The following is a 15,000-nucleotide window of genomic DNA, read 5'->3' as shown; positions in this document are numbered from 1 at the left end:
GATTTCGTTTTATCAATTCATGTAAATCTAAATGATGTAGTTAAACATGGTTTCAAAATTAAACGAAATTAAGATTACACAATAACATAAAAATATTGTCCAAATATTTTCTTAAACTAAGCAATCTTTTTATATAATACATAACAAGTAGAAAAAGCTTATTCGGCATCAGTTCAAAACGAATTATTGTTGCTTATAAACGAAATTTGTAATGACTTTACTAAGAAAAGATCTGCATTCATGGTGGTTATTTATTCTCTTATATAAATGCTGTTTACTGTTTGAGATTTTGAAAAAGTTTACACAAAAGACATTCACAAAGAAAGGCGCAAACTACGAATACCGACATTATGTGAATATGACAACTAATAAGACGAGGACTGCAGATCGAGTTTAATAAAAACGTCAAAAGAAACTGCAGAATCTTATTATAATGAGAATTTGATATCCTGTTTTTATATATTTTTCTTTTTTGCTTGAGAATTTAAACATATTATATTTTAATATCAATAAGTATTCTTTATTAAAACTATTTTCGCTATGAAAACGCATTAGTAACATATATGTTTTGTTGCCATTGTAAATGGGATCTTTAATTCGCACAAGTATTGAAGAACGGATTTAGATCAATGAAATTGTTTATTTTGATTCCATCTATCTCTCCGTCTCTCTCTAAATTAATATATAAATACATATATATGTGTGTGTGTGGGGGGGGGGTGTGCATGCCTCTATTTTTTAAGTGAGGATTGATAATCTGTTTCATTCGGGCTATTTTCTTCATCACAAGTAAGAAGAGCCGAATAATCTAAAAAATACAAACATATTTAAGTACACATTCTATGATTAGAACATTTTAAAAAAAACAGAAAGAACCTATTCGAAAAATGATGAATGTTCCCGTCCGGAAGACAGTTACTTTCTATAATCTAGTAGCGGGAAATTTGATATTTCTCAAAACAAAAATGTCGGCTTATGAATCTCTTTAACAAATTTCTACTTCATGTAACTCGATTATAACGTTTACAGCTTCCCCGATTCCTAATGATGATGTAATAGCAAATCGTTAAGTACCCGGCATATCTCTATCTATGATTAAGCATTTTCTTGTCTATATCTTATTAATTTTCATCGATCAACACAAAATCAACAAATTCTATCAAAAATCTGAAAATATCGCACATATAATTTGAAGTCAAGCTAATATTTTAGATGAAAAGCAAAGATTAAACTATCGTTTCTTATTCACTTAAAAGTATAGAATATAGAAGTCAACTGCGGCGGTAAATGAAGACAACAGTTTAATTTCAAAATCATCTTTTAATAGTTTCAAAACCTTTGGCTTAGCGAAAATCTATTGAGATTTTTTAACTGTGGTATATATGTAAAAATAGGTGGCAGCAAAGCACAGCAGCATTGGAGGTAATAATGTTGGATATATTCCCAGGGGAGATACATATCTACTTTCTAACCTACAGCCTTTAGGTTTTATAAGCAATGTAACCAGTAAACTGCACACATATATTGTTTACAAGAGAAATGCAAGTCTGTAGATAAAATTGTAGAAAACATAATAAAATGCCTTTAAAAACTGAAAGATGGTATTATGATAAGTATGAAAACGATGCAAAAAGGATGAAAAGTCAATTGAGAAACGAATTCTGCTACAACAAGATAGACAGCCATTTAAGATTTGAGAAGCTGGCGCAAATGTCGTGAAATGCTTCTTACTTCAAAGAGCAACCTCAGTTATTCTGGGCATCATAATTCAAAACGAAAAAAAAAATCAGTTTTCTGTTGTTGTGTATTTTTTTCCACTTAGTAAAAAAAACTGAAAAATAAATAATGCTTCGTTGAAAAGAGGGCTCATTCAATGAGTCGACTGGAAAATGTTGATGGAGAAAACTCATCTGATCCCATTACGCAAAGCGGAAGAGGCGAAAAGAAAAACACGTCATTAAATATTATAAAGGATATTTTTGTGCAGAGACTGGCATTTTGTGGCGGTAGTAATGTCGAGCGTTTACTCGGCTGCAACTTTTTTTTAACACACCCCTTTACCTACTCTCCCCCTCTGATTATATGTAGATAAAATGAGAATATGCATGGAGGGAAATATAAGATAGGTTATATACATATATATTTATATGCATATATATATATATATATATATATATATATATATATAAGAGAGAGAAAGAAAGAAAGAAAGAGAGAGAGAGAGATTCAAAAGTATATACGTAGTATAGAATCATATGTAAAGTTTATAAGTTTATAATATTCAATACTTGAATATTATAAAACTTATAAAGTATGTAATTTTACATATGTTTATTTATCATTTCCCCTTAAATAATATTGAGCATTGTTTTATCGCATTAGCAATTAAAGTAAAAAATTAATATAAAATATGTACCTGTTATTATATATGTGTCTTTTATTATATATGTATCTATTATTGTATATATATATATATATATATATATATATATATATATATATATATATATATATATATATATATATATATGTTATTAAACAACAGCTGAATTAATCAATGATTGTTTTCTGAGACTTGGTCACATATATTTTAATAACAGCTATTCCTTAATTTAAAGATTGAGTTATATTTTTTTTTAAAAATCAAATATTAATAAGGTTTAATTTCAAATTTAATCACCAAGTGACCCATTTTTCTCCTTACTCTCTATAGCACTGTGTGCTGCTTTATGGCATCACTCACCTTCCCCCCCCCTCTCTCATTCTCTCTCTCTCTCTCTCTCTCTCTCTCTCTATATATATATATATATATATATATATATATATATATATATATATATATATATATATATATATATATACATTAATAGTCAAATGTAATAAAGCTAACTATAAAAAAGAAAATCGGAGTGGATTATGTGTGCGCATTATTTCAACTTGAAACAATAAGTATTGCAAAAGAATTATACATGATAAGCTAAATGAAAATGGCTAATATACACATAAGAGGCGATAAATACTTGATTCATAATTTTTATAAGATTATTAGAATTCGATCATATTTTTAACTCAGCATTATAACGACATTTTATTTCGTTGATAATAAATAAATAAATAAATATATATATATATATATATATATATATATATATATATATATATATATATATATATATATATATAACAAAATTTAACTGATGTTAGGTATTTTACGAACAATTCAACGAGAGTAATTATTTTATAATAGTTTATAATTATTTTTTATTCGGGAACATATATACAGATAATTATTATTCACAGGTGAAGTCAAGTTATTTTCCTGGAATATATATATATATATATATATATATATATATATATATATATATATATATATATATATATATATATATATATATGAGAAAGAAAATTAAAACTGCAAGTTGAACTTTACAATCAAAATTTATTATTCGACTGAATATTCCAAAAAACAATTTACAAAGTATTTTTGTTATTTTTTTGGAGTATCCAGTCGAAAAATAAATTTGGATTGTAAAGTTCAACTTAAAGTTTTAATTTTCTTTCTCTTGCAATAAGCTCTACTCTCTATTGCGTATTGAGCTTTTTTTAATTCGGTTGGGATTACATTTTCTATATATAAATACTGTTATTTATATTTGTTTCAAGTTTATCATTGCGTATATCAGGTAAACACTACATCCCTTTTTTTTTTCATTACAACAACATTTCTATATTTGAAATATATATATATATATATATATATATATATATATATATATTTCAAATATAGAAATGTTGTTGTATTCAAGACAAATTTCAAATATAGAAATGTTATTGTATGCAAGACAAAGAATACAGTATAGTAAAATATATTTCCTTAACCCATGAGTTTTCGATGTTTATACATCTCCTCGGAGGAAAAATATTAGCAAATATCATAAAATGTTTGCACCTGATATGTAATAAACATAGAAAATTAAATTAAATGTTTTTAAAGTTTTTAAATCATTTTAGCTACATAGAATTGGTATTCGGCAGGTAAAAAGATCTTACGCGTATTGTAATAAATGCAAGGAAGCTGGTATAAATCCGATGCATGATTATATATGTAAGTCAACACAAGTGAAAATTGTCTACTTGTGCTGACTTATATATATAATTTTGATAACAAAAACTGCATCTGATTTTTAAAGATCATTTGCTTTGGTTTGATAAACAATTATTTTATTTGATTATTTCCATTTTCATTTTATTTTATTTGGCCGTCTACAGATAACTTTTGGTTTTTATTCACAAATTGATTGAAAACTTGAACTGACTTTTGAAACTGATATATGAAAAGAACGTTTTACCGGATTGATATAATCAAAGATTTTCCGGATATCCAATCAAACTAAAGAAAAACTGTGGAAATATGTTTATATTGGATTGTTACCAACTTCCTTGGATGTATTACAATATGCGTTGGGTCTTTTTACCTGCCGAATACCAAGAACTTCCATTGCAGGATTTAGCATACAATTTCGATTTGAAGTTCAATATCCTTTCTTGCAGCATCAATATACAATATCCATTATTGTAGCTAAAATGATTTAAAAACTTTAAAAACATTTAATTTAATTTCCTATAGCAAATCAGGCGTAAACCTTTTATAATATTTGCTAATATTTTCCTCCAGTGAGATGTATAAACATCGAAAACTCATGTAATAAACACTATTATATTTTACTAGACTGTATTCTTTGTCTTGCATACAATAACATTTCTATATTTGAAATTTAACTTTTACAAATCACAAATTTTAAATTTCTAAATTATGACATATATATATATATATATATATATATATATATATATATATATATATATATATATATATATATATATATATATATATATATACATATTAGCACGTGTGCCCGGCGTTGCCCGGATGTTTGGAGGCGTATGCTAAGCAAAAAAAAAAAAAAGAAAAAAAAGGTCAATTTTTTAAAATTAAATTAATTAATTAAATTAAGTTTTTAGCCAATTTTTCGATATTTGTCGTATGAAAGGTCAAACTTTAAAACGATACTGATCTTGGTAAAATCCGTCGTCTCTATTGAAAGTTTAAGACAGACATGCAAACAGACATACATACATACATACATTTATATATTGGTAACTAAAAGTTTTCGACTCAAACTAATGAAAAAGCTTGCCCTATCTTTGAATACCCTTTATGTAAAATTTTGAATATTTAGACCAGAAATTGTCTGAGTAATTTGGAAGAGACCGCAGAGGTAAATTATTTTTAACGTTGACCCCTATTATGACCCCTTAAATTTTATTGTTTTGGGCTCAAATCAAGTTATTAAGTTAGATCCATGTCCAAGGAATCTATATCTAAAATTTCAAGTGCGTTGACCCAACATTGTCGGAGGAGTTTGGTAAAGTTCTCAAAGGTCAAATCGTTGAACTTTGATCACTTATTCGCCAAATTTCTGGCCAAAAACCGATCACATCGATTTTCCCAAATCTCAGTACCCTGTATATCAAGTTTCGAGTTATTGCGTAGGGAAATGTGCACAGACACACACACAGACGCACACACAGACACACACAGAGACATGTTCACTTTATATATATATATATATATATATATATATATATATATATATATATATATATATATACAGGGTGTCCACAAAGTCTGGCTACATTATGTAACCAGATTTGTGGACGTCTGGCTACATAATGTAGCCAGACTTTGTGGGCACCCTATATATATATATATATATATATATATATATATATATATATATATATATATATATATATGTATACACACGCGCGTGCGTGTATATATATATATATATATATATTTTCTAGGAAAACAATTTGACATTTTATATATATATATTTATATATATGTATATATACACACACATATATATATGTGTGTGTGTGTGTGTGTGTGTGTGTGTGTGTGTGTGTGTGTGTGTGTGTGGTACAAAAGTTTTGATCTAAAAGTCAATTTGCAATATACATCTTACCATTTGATATTCACTTTCTACCTCGCATTTTTTTAATGCTGGATATGTCTGATCTTGGCAATACAAAATTTCCTCTTACACTTCCGTTTCTTTTCTTTTTTATTACATTTCTATGTGGAATTGCTTACCAATTTGGGTCCTGAGCATTAAAAATCTGCACGGTTCTACACGAGCTAATTTCGCCCTTTCGTATACAAAAGCACAAGTTTTGAAACTGTCAACTTTTCTGCTACGGCAAAAATCTGAAAGAGAATAAAGAAAATTATAAATGATGTTTACAGAATTAAAATTATGTTTTAGAATTTAGTAAATCTCAATAGTAACTTACTTTGCGTCCAAACATTTGCATGAGGCATAAATCTAGGGTATAAACGCGATGGAACTGAAAAATTAAAGGAAATGTATGGATAAGTAAATAAAATAACATTAAATGAACAATATATGTGTGTGTGTGTGTGTGTGTGTGTGTGTGTGTGTGTGTGTGTGTGTGTGTACATATTCACATGCATTGGTGCAAAAGAATACAGTTACTAAGCAAATGAAAATACTGCCATAATTTGATTGTTAGAAAACAATATCAGATGAACTAAATATTAGGTTCTGCTTTTCATAATCTAATAAGAAATATATTATTCGAGAAGCCTTTTTTCCTATTCGTGTTTTACGTTGTTATCATGTTGCACGTATTATTGATTTTTACTATATACTTACATAGACGTGTGTATGTAAACATACATACATGTAAACATTGGTTAATCATTTTGCACTATCATTTGTACCCCCAAACACAACTATTATTCCTGAATTCTAACGAATGTGTCTCTTGACATCTGACCAAAATTCTTTTTAAATTGCAAGAGAATGCTTTCTTTCTTCTGACTAGTGACAAGATATACAAATTATGCATATTTAATGTGCCAATGTCGATTTCTTTTTCTTGTCCAATCAGTTATTGAACCATATAGCTTTGTTGTTCGCCAGCCCAGGGCAATTTTTCGTGCAGGTGATAGTCATGTTGATAGCTCACTGACTTGATAGCTTCCAAATGCCCCAAGCTCCACCAGGTGGCGCCAGTCGTTCGACGCTGACCTGCCGTGGTTCCGACTCGCAATTAACATCCATGTAAACACCATCTCAACTTAATGGATGCTCAAACTGGATTAGGTTAAACAACAAAACGAGCACTTTTTATCCCGTTGTCGATGTTAGCATCGTTCTTTTTAAGAATTCTAAGCTCCATCGTACGAATCCATTTACTTTTGTTCTAATGATTATTTATTTTCCTCTTTCGGCGGGATGATATGACACAAGGGTCAGAAAGTGGGAATGAAGAGCCAGCGCCCTAGTGGCTTGTAAAATGTGTGTGGGTAACCCCATAGGGGCTCTTCACACTAACATCAATAAGCTTACCCCATCTCAAAGGGAGAAGGCAACACCTGGGAAGATTGACCTCATACAACTGCACAGGACAAATACGGCATCTATTGAGTATAGTGCCTAACCTTCCAATCGAATTGAAAATCTTTTTCTTGTTTAACGAAAATTTAATACTTTTGTGTCGTTTAATTTTGAAGGACTGTAGCTGTTGCAAACAAATCAGTGTATAAGAGTTATCCCAAGCTGAACGTTATTATACGGGTTAAAACCTGCACAAACAATATTAGTACGTAAATGACTACAGTAGATCCGGTTGGATTAGAACTCGCCATAACCGAATAACTTGGTATCTATTAGGCCAATGACGCACCACTAATTTAAATGATCTTTAATGTAAACGAACCTATAAACCAAACTAAATAGTATATCTATTTTAAGATAAATAAATAAAAATCATCGAGAAACTTCAGCAGAAACTGCTTCACAAGAAGAAAAGATTTTAGTTAAGGATCTAAAAATCTAAAAAAAAAAATCTCAAATAGGAAAACTAAGGTCATAAACTAAGCAATATTAAATAGTTATTGAGTGAATATTGGTTGTGATTACCGATTGTCAATTTAGTATTAAGTGAGTTTTTTTTAATATTCGTTTTGGTTTTAGTTTAGTTTATACTCCTATGATTTTTTCTTTTGTGTGTGTTTGTGTATTGATATTCAGATTAAAAGCTCTTTCTTTCTGTTTATTTATAAAGAAAATACAACTTTGTTGTATATGATTGTGGAATTACATTCACTAACAAAAGATCTAGCTAATTTGCATATTCTTTAAAGCATTCATTTTAATTAATTCCCTATTAGTTTTTTCCGGTTTTCTTATGGAATGATCATCTTTAGTTAACCAATTACGTGTAATTATATTCATGAAGATATTCAACATGATTTATACTTGCGTAATAGTTGCGTAAAAACGTTATAGGAAAAACAAACCTGTATGTATGTGTATATATATTTGTTTTCAAAAAATAAGCTACCAAATTCCTTTGTCAGTTTTTGCAAACATGAAATTTAATATAAAGGGTATTCGAACTCATGTGAAACTTTATATTTGGCTTTTAGCCGGGGAAAATCGGTGCAAAAGTGTAAAAATTAAAAAAAGCCAGGTGAAGGTCGAATGACGACATTACCAATATGTGCGCGTAACGTAATAGGTATTTGTTCATGTTTTAAGTTTTAGTCTTGCAACAAACATGTCTCCATAGCTCCGGCATTAACGTCAAAGGAAAAAGTATATCGTAAGCTAAACATTTTGGTTTCGATCTTCGGTGGTGGCGAACGAGTCATTTTTAAAACTTTTTAATTATTACTATATATTGCAACCAATATAATATAATAATAAATGCGAAATATGCATTAATCAACAATTTAAATGTAAGCGTATTTTACGACCTTGCACTTCCGGCGACCTAGCAATTAAGTAATAAAATCGACATGTTGCTTTAGTTGTTTTTCAGATTATTCTTATGAATGCAATGCCATAAAGAATTAAAATGGTATAAAATTAGCTCGTTCTGTAAACTAAATATTATGTTATTGTGAATCAATACGAAATTAAATAAAGTATATTTCTTAAATAATGCATCAAAGTATCATTGTTTCGTCTTCTTTATTGTCAGTTTCAGCAAGTGTTTGATCATAGACAATTAGTGTAAACAAATGCTTAAATTAATATTAAATGTATCTTGAATGTGGCAAGAAGACTTTTCGATATTTGCATTCAAGCGTTTCACACACACATGTGATTATGAAGAAAAATGACTCTTTCTCGATTTTTGTCATCGATGGCTTTCTTCCTATTTAACCAATATTTAAATTAGGATGATCACCTCTTGTGGCGAATCATTGAAACCTGTTGCTTGGTATAATAAAATATAATTTGATTTAAATCCTTCCAGAGGATACTTTGATCTGACTGAAATTATTTTCATATAGAGGTCATCTTAGAAAATGAATGCAATTATTTATTGCTTAATATAACATATTTTCCCTTTGAAATAAATAATATTTTGAAAAAAAAATTGCATTATTTAAAAGAAGAAATCTTCAAGTCAGTTATGTTATTTGAAATTTTACATAATTGTTTCTATGGGATAAAATATGTTTGCAATTTTTCAATAAATGTTTCAGAACTCTAAAAGATACATGAGTCGGACGGGGGGAATGTTTATGTACTTATTCTGATAGAATGTATGAAAATATAAAAGTATATAAAAATTCAAGCAAATTTCAAATAATTATGAGAAATGTTTTTACACATTTTACTCAGTGTAGCATGCATTCTTTTGGAGCCTGATATTCTATATGAAAGATCAAGCTTATGCCTTCGTGAAGAACTGATTAGGAGGCAATAGTTCTCAATCTTTGTAATTACTTGGGGGGGGGGGTAAATTTGAGAATGACAACGTTCTTCTATGCATGAAACTTCCATTATAATAAAAAAAAAATGGTTCTTGAGTGCTGCGTTTTATTCCTGAATTACTTTTGACATTTTGCTCAACGGAAGTACAATGATGCCCGTGTTTAGAAAAGAATGGCTACGTAATACACTTTCAATATAATTACTTTGTTTGATAGTGGACGTTCTTCTTTATTCATCATATTGTTAACACCTTCCGCAGTGGATATTTTAGAGCAACATCAAGAACATTTGTACGGATACGGACGAATTTCCAACTAGGGCTGACTAGGTCTGCGGTCGATTCACGTTGGCACATCGGTTCTCGCCAGGGCATCAAAGAAAAGCGTCGTTGAATTTGGCTAATACTTAGATGGGTGACTAATTTTGAATACTAGATGCCATGGGCTGCTTCACGCCTATCCCTTCCGCTTAACGCTATAAACTGGAAATAAGCATCAGTTTTATAAGAAGCTTTTTTTTTTACTTTTTACTAGGGCGAAAGGATTATGTTATTTAAGACTCACAGCTGTGTTCCTCGATGACATGTGTTGCATATCTAAAATATACCGATACTATAGAAATATTGGCCCATTTGATCGACGATTGAGCTCAATTTAGATTGCTTGAACGAAGATAAAGTGTTCCTTGTAAAAAATATATATTAATATATTTGTAGGTATCTCTTTGACTCTCTGTTGCATTCCAATTATTGGTAAGATATTATTAATACATGCCGTATTAAATACAACATGTATTAATAATTATTTATAATAATAATTATTTATAATAATTAATTATTATTATTATTACTATTATTATTATTATTATTATTATTACTATTACTATTACTGTTATAAATACGGCAACATCACGTTGACACAACGGTTCTTACCAGATTACCGAAGTTAAGCAATGTTGAGCCTGGCCAGTACTAGATGGTGACCATTTGGGAAGGCGTAGCGCTGTATGTACCGCGAGGTCAAATATCAGGTAGGGAAACTGGCGCGGTCTATCCCTTTCTCGAGGGTAGACGGGCCTCTCTTAAGCCGTGGTAGGCAACCCATATAGTGATGGCGTCACGATAAAAAAATACCCATGATAGCCTTAGCAAAACATCAAGTATTCAGATACAGACAAGCTTTGAATCGAACTACAAACTCGTGTACTGAGTTCGAGCTTGGCTGCCGATGCGCGTTACGTTTACGTTATTAATACATTCCCTAGTGTTCATAAAGAATTACTTAGATCTTCTGTTTTATTATGTTCATTAATACTATCAGAGAGAAAGGGGGAGAAAAGAACATTATAGATACTGTATAAAACAATAGCAAGTCATTAAACAAGATGGAACGAAAGAGGGGGACAATTATGGACCGAAAGTTAATCAGACATCGATGATTTCATGAGTAATTTTAAAATATGATTAATTAGAACAATTAAAACAGATTTTAAAATATAACTCAATCTCAAGACAAAGGAATATTTAAACATGTATTTTGTGTGATTAAAATATATTAAAAAAAACGCCTTTGGAAAATAATTTCTTAAGTCATATTATTAATATATAATATATATACACACACACACATATATATATACATATATATATATACATATATATATATATATATATATATATATATATATATATATTATATGTATATATATTCCGCCACAACAACCAGGTTGCTCAAAAAATCCACACAGATGATTTGTTAATAGTGGTGAAAGCTTTGTGTAGAACCAAGAGATATAATATATGTGCCTGTGTGTATACGCATAGACGTGTTACAATATATAGCATTTTATAAAAAAATAATTATAATTTACAATAAAGATTGCATAATATTGCATTATTTAATTAAATACGCAGTTCTTTTATTCTGAGAATATAAATGTTTCCTGTTGTTATAACAGAGTAACACATAATAGTTTGATATACAAAACTTGTTTGAATGGTTGTAACTTTTCTCCATTTAATAAATAACCCATTTTTTAATTCTATTTTAAAATATTAACATCTTCAAAAAATAACGAAAAAGTATTTCAATCCAGTTAAAACATTTGAAAAACCTCGACGCATGTTTTCTCAGCAACAAAAAACAGCAAAATGTTCACTATTTCAAATAAAAACCTACTCGATTAAATTCCGATTGTGTCAAACTGTACAAAATCAAAAACGATTAAAAAACAAAATGGTCAAAATCGATCTCTCTTTTATATCTATACTTATATCGATCTCTCTTTTATATCTATACTTTTAATTAAAATTTTCAAATCATCTTAATAAATAGAAATAGAACTGAACTAACCCGGTTTAAACGTATTAATTTCATTCCATAAACCAGATTACTTGATATTCATTTCACGTGTAATAAATAAGTATTATTTAGAAACAATAAGTATTTAGAGTCAATCACAGCCATAGTAATTTGGAGAAATGTTTTCCTTTTACGTAGATCCATTATAATAGTAGAAACACTAACCGTACATTACAATGTTTACTGAGGAAATGCCGAACATTTTGTTTTTATTTATATCTTTTGAACAATTCATAATATAAGGATATTATCATGTATACATTGTATAGATAATAATATTATAATGTATACATTGTATAGATAATAATATTAGCATGTATACATTGTATAGATAATAATATTAGCATGTATACATTGTATAGATAATAATAGTAGCATGTATACATTGTATAGATAATAATATTAGCATGTATACATTGTATAGATAATAATATTAGCATGTATACATTGTATAGATATTAATATTAGCATGTATACATTGTATAGATAATAATATTAGCATGTATACATTGTATAGATAATAATATTAGCACGTATACATTGTATAGATAATAATATTAGCATGTATACATTGTATAGATAATAATAGTAGCATGTATACATTGTATAGATAATAATATTAGCAGGTATACATTGTATAGATAATAATATTATCATGTATACATTGTATAGATAAAAATATTATCATGTATACATTGTATAGATAATAATATTAGCAGGTATACATTGTATAGATAATAATATTGTTATGTATACATTGTATAGATAATAATATTAGCAGGTATACATTGTATAGATAATAATATTAGCATGTATACATTGTATAGATAATAATATTAGCATGTATACATTGTAAAAATAATAATATTAGCATGTATACATTGTATAGATAATAATATTAGCAGGTATACATTGTATGGATAATAATATTAGCATGTATACATTGTATAGATAATAATATTAGCATGTATACATTGTATAGATAATAATATTATAATGTATACATTGTATAGATAATAATATTAGCATGTATACATTGTATAGATAATAATATTAGCATGTATACATTGTATAGATAATAATAGTAGCATGTATACATTGTATAGATAATAATATTGTTATGTATACATTGTATAGATAATAATATTAGCAGGTATACATTGTATAGATAAAAATATTATCATGTATACATTGTATAGATAATAATATTAGCATGTATACATTGTATAGATAATAATATTATTATGTATACATTGTATAGATAATAATATTGTTATGTATACATTGTATAGATAATAATATTAGCAGGTATACATTGTATATATAATTATATTATCATGTATACATTGTATAGATAATAATATTAGCATGTATATATTGTAAAGATAATAATATTAGCATGTATACATTGTATAGATAATAATATTAGCAGGTATACATTGTATAGATGATAATATTAGCATGTATACATTGTATAGATAATAATATTAGCATGTATACATTGTATAGATAATAATATTATAATGTATACATTGTATAGATAATAATATTAGCATGTATACATTGTATAGATAATAATATTAGCATGTATACATTGTATAGATATTAATATTAGCATGTATACATTGTATAGATAATAATATTAGCATGTATACATTGTATAGATAATAATATTAGCATGTATACATTGTATAGATAATAATATTATTATGTATACATTGTATAGATAATAATATTGTTATGTATACATTGTATAGATAATAATATTAGCAGGTATACATTGTATAGATAATAATATTAGCATGTATACATTGTATAGATAATAATAGTAGCATGTATACATTGTATAGATAATAATAGTAGCATGTATACATTGTATAGATAATAATATTAGCATGTATACATTGTATAGATAATAATATTAGCATGTATACATTGTATAGATATTAATATTAGCATGTATACATTGTATAGATAATAATATTAGCATGTATACATTGTATAGATAATAATATTAGCATGTATACATTGTATAGATAATAATATTAGCATGTATACATTGTATAGATAATAATATTGTTATGTATACATTGTATAGATAATAATATTAGCATGTATACATTGTATAGATAATAATATTATCATGTATACATTGTATAGATAATAATATTAGCATGTATACAGTGTATAGATAATAATATTATTATGTATACATTGTATAGATAATAATATTGTTATGTATACATTGTATAGATAATAATATTAGCAGGTATACATTGTATAGATAATTATATTATCATGTATACATTGTATAGATAATAATATTAGCATGTATACATTGTAAAGATAATAATATTCGCATGTATACATTGTATAGATAATAATATTAGCAGGTATACATTGTATAGATAATAATATTAGCATGTATACATTGTATAGATAATAATATTAGCATGTATACATTGTATAGATAATAACATTAGCATGTATACATTGTATAGATAATAATATTAGCATGTATACATTGTATAGATAATAATATTAGCAGGTATACATTGTATAGATAATAATATTATCATGTATACATTGTATAGATAATAATATTAGCAGGTATACATTGTATAGATAATAATATTAGCATGTATACATTGTATAGATAAAAATATTAGCATGTATACATTGTATAGATAATAATATTAGCATGTATACATTGTATAGATAATAATATTAGCATGTATACATTGTATAGATAATAATATTAGCATGTATACATTGTATAGATAATAATATATTCCTAAATATATACTATCTAT

General features: G+C 27.3%; 1 protein-coding gene across 8 annotated transcripts in view; it reads left to right on the top strand.

Annotated features, from left to right (window-relative positions):
* Window positions 1-15,000, top strand: part of LOC145256949 (transcription factor AP-2-epsilon-like) — a 275,670-nt gene that overhangs the window by 109,749 nt on the left and 150,921 nt on the right. The window lies entirely within an intron of this gene.

This window comes from Euprymna scolopes, chromosome 3 (genome assembly GCF_053919585.1).
Source record: "Euprymna scolopes isolate OS-2025 chromosome 3, ASM5391958v1, whole genome shotgun sequence".
Classification (NCBI taxonomy): domain Eukaryota; kingdom Metazoa; phylum Mollusca; class Cephalopoda; order Sepiida; family Sepiolidae; genus Euprymna; species Euprymna scolopes.
Note: the sequence above shows the minus strand (reverse complement) of the source record. Positions and strands in the feature narration are given on the sequence as shown.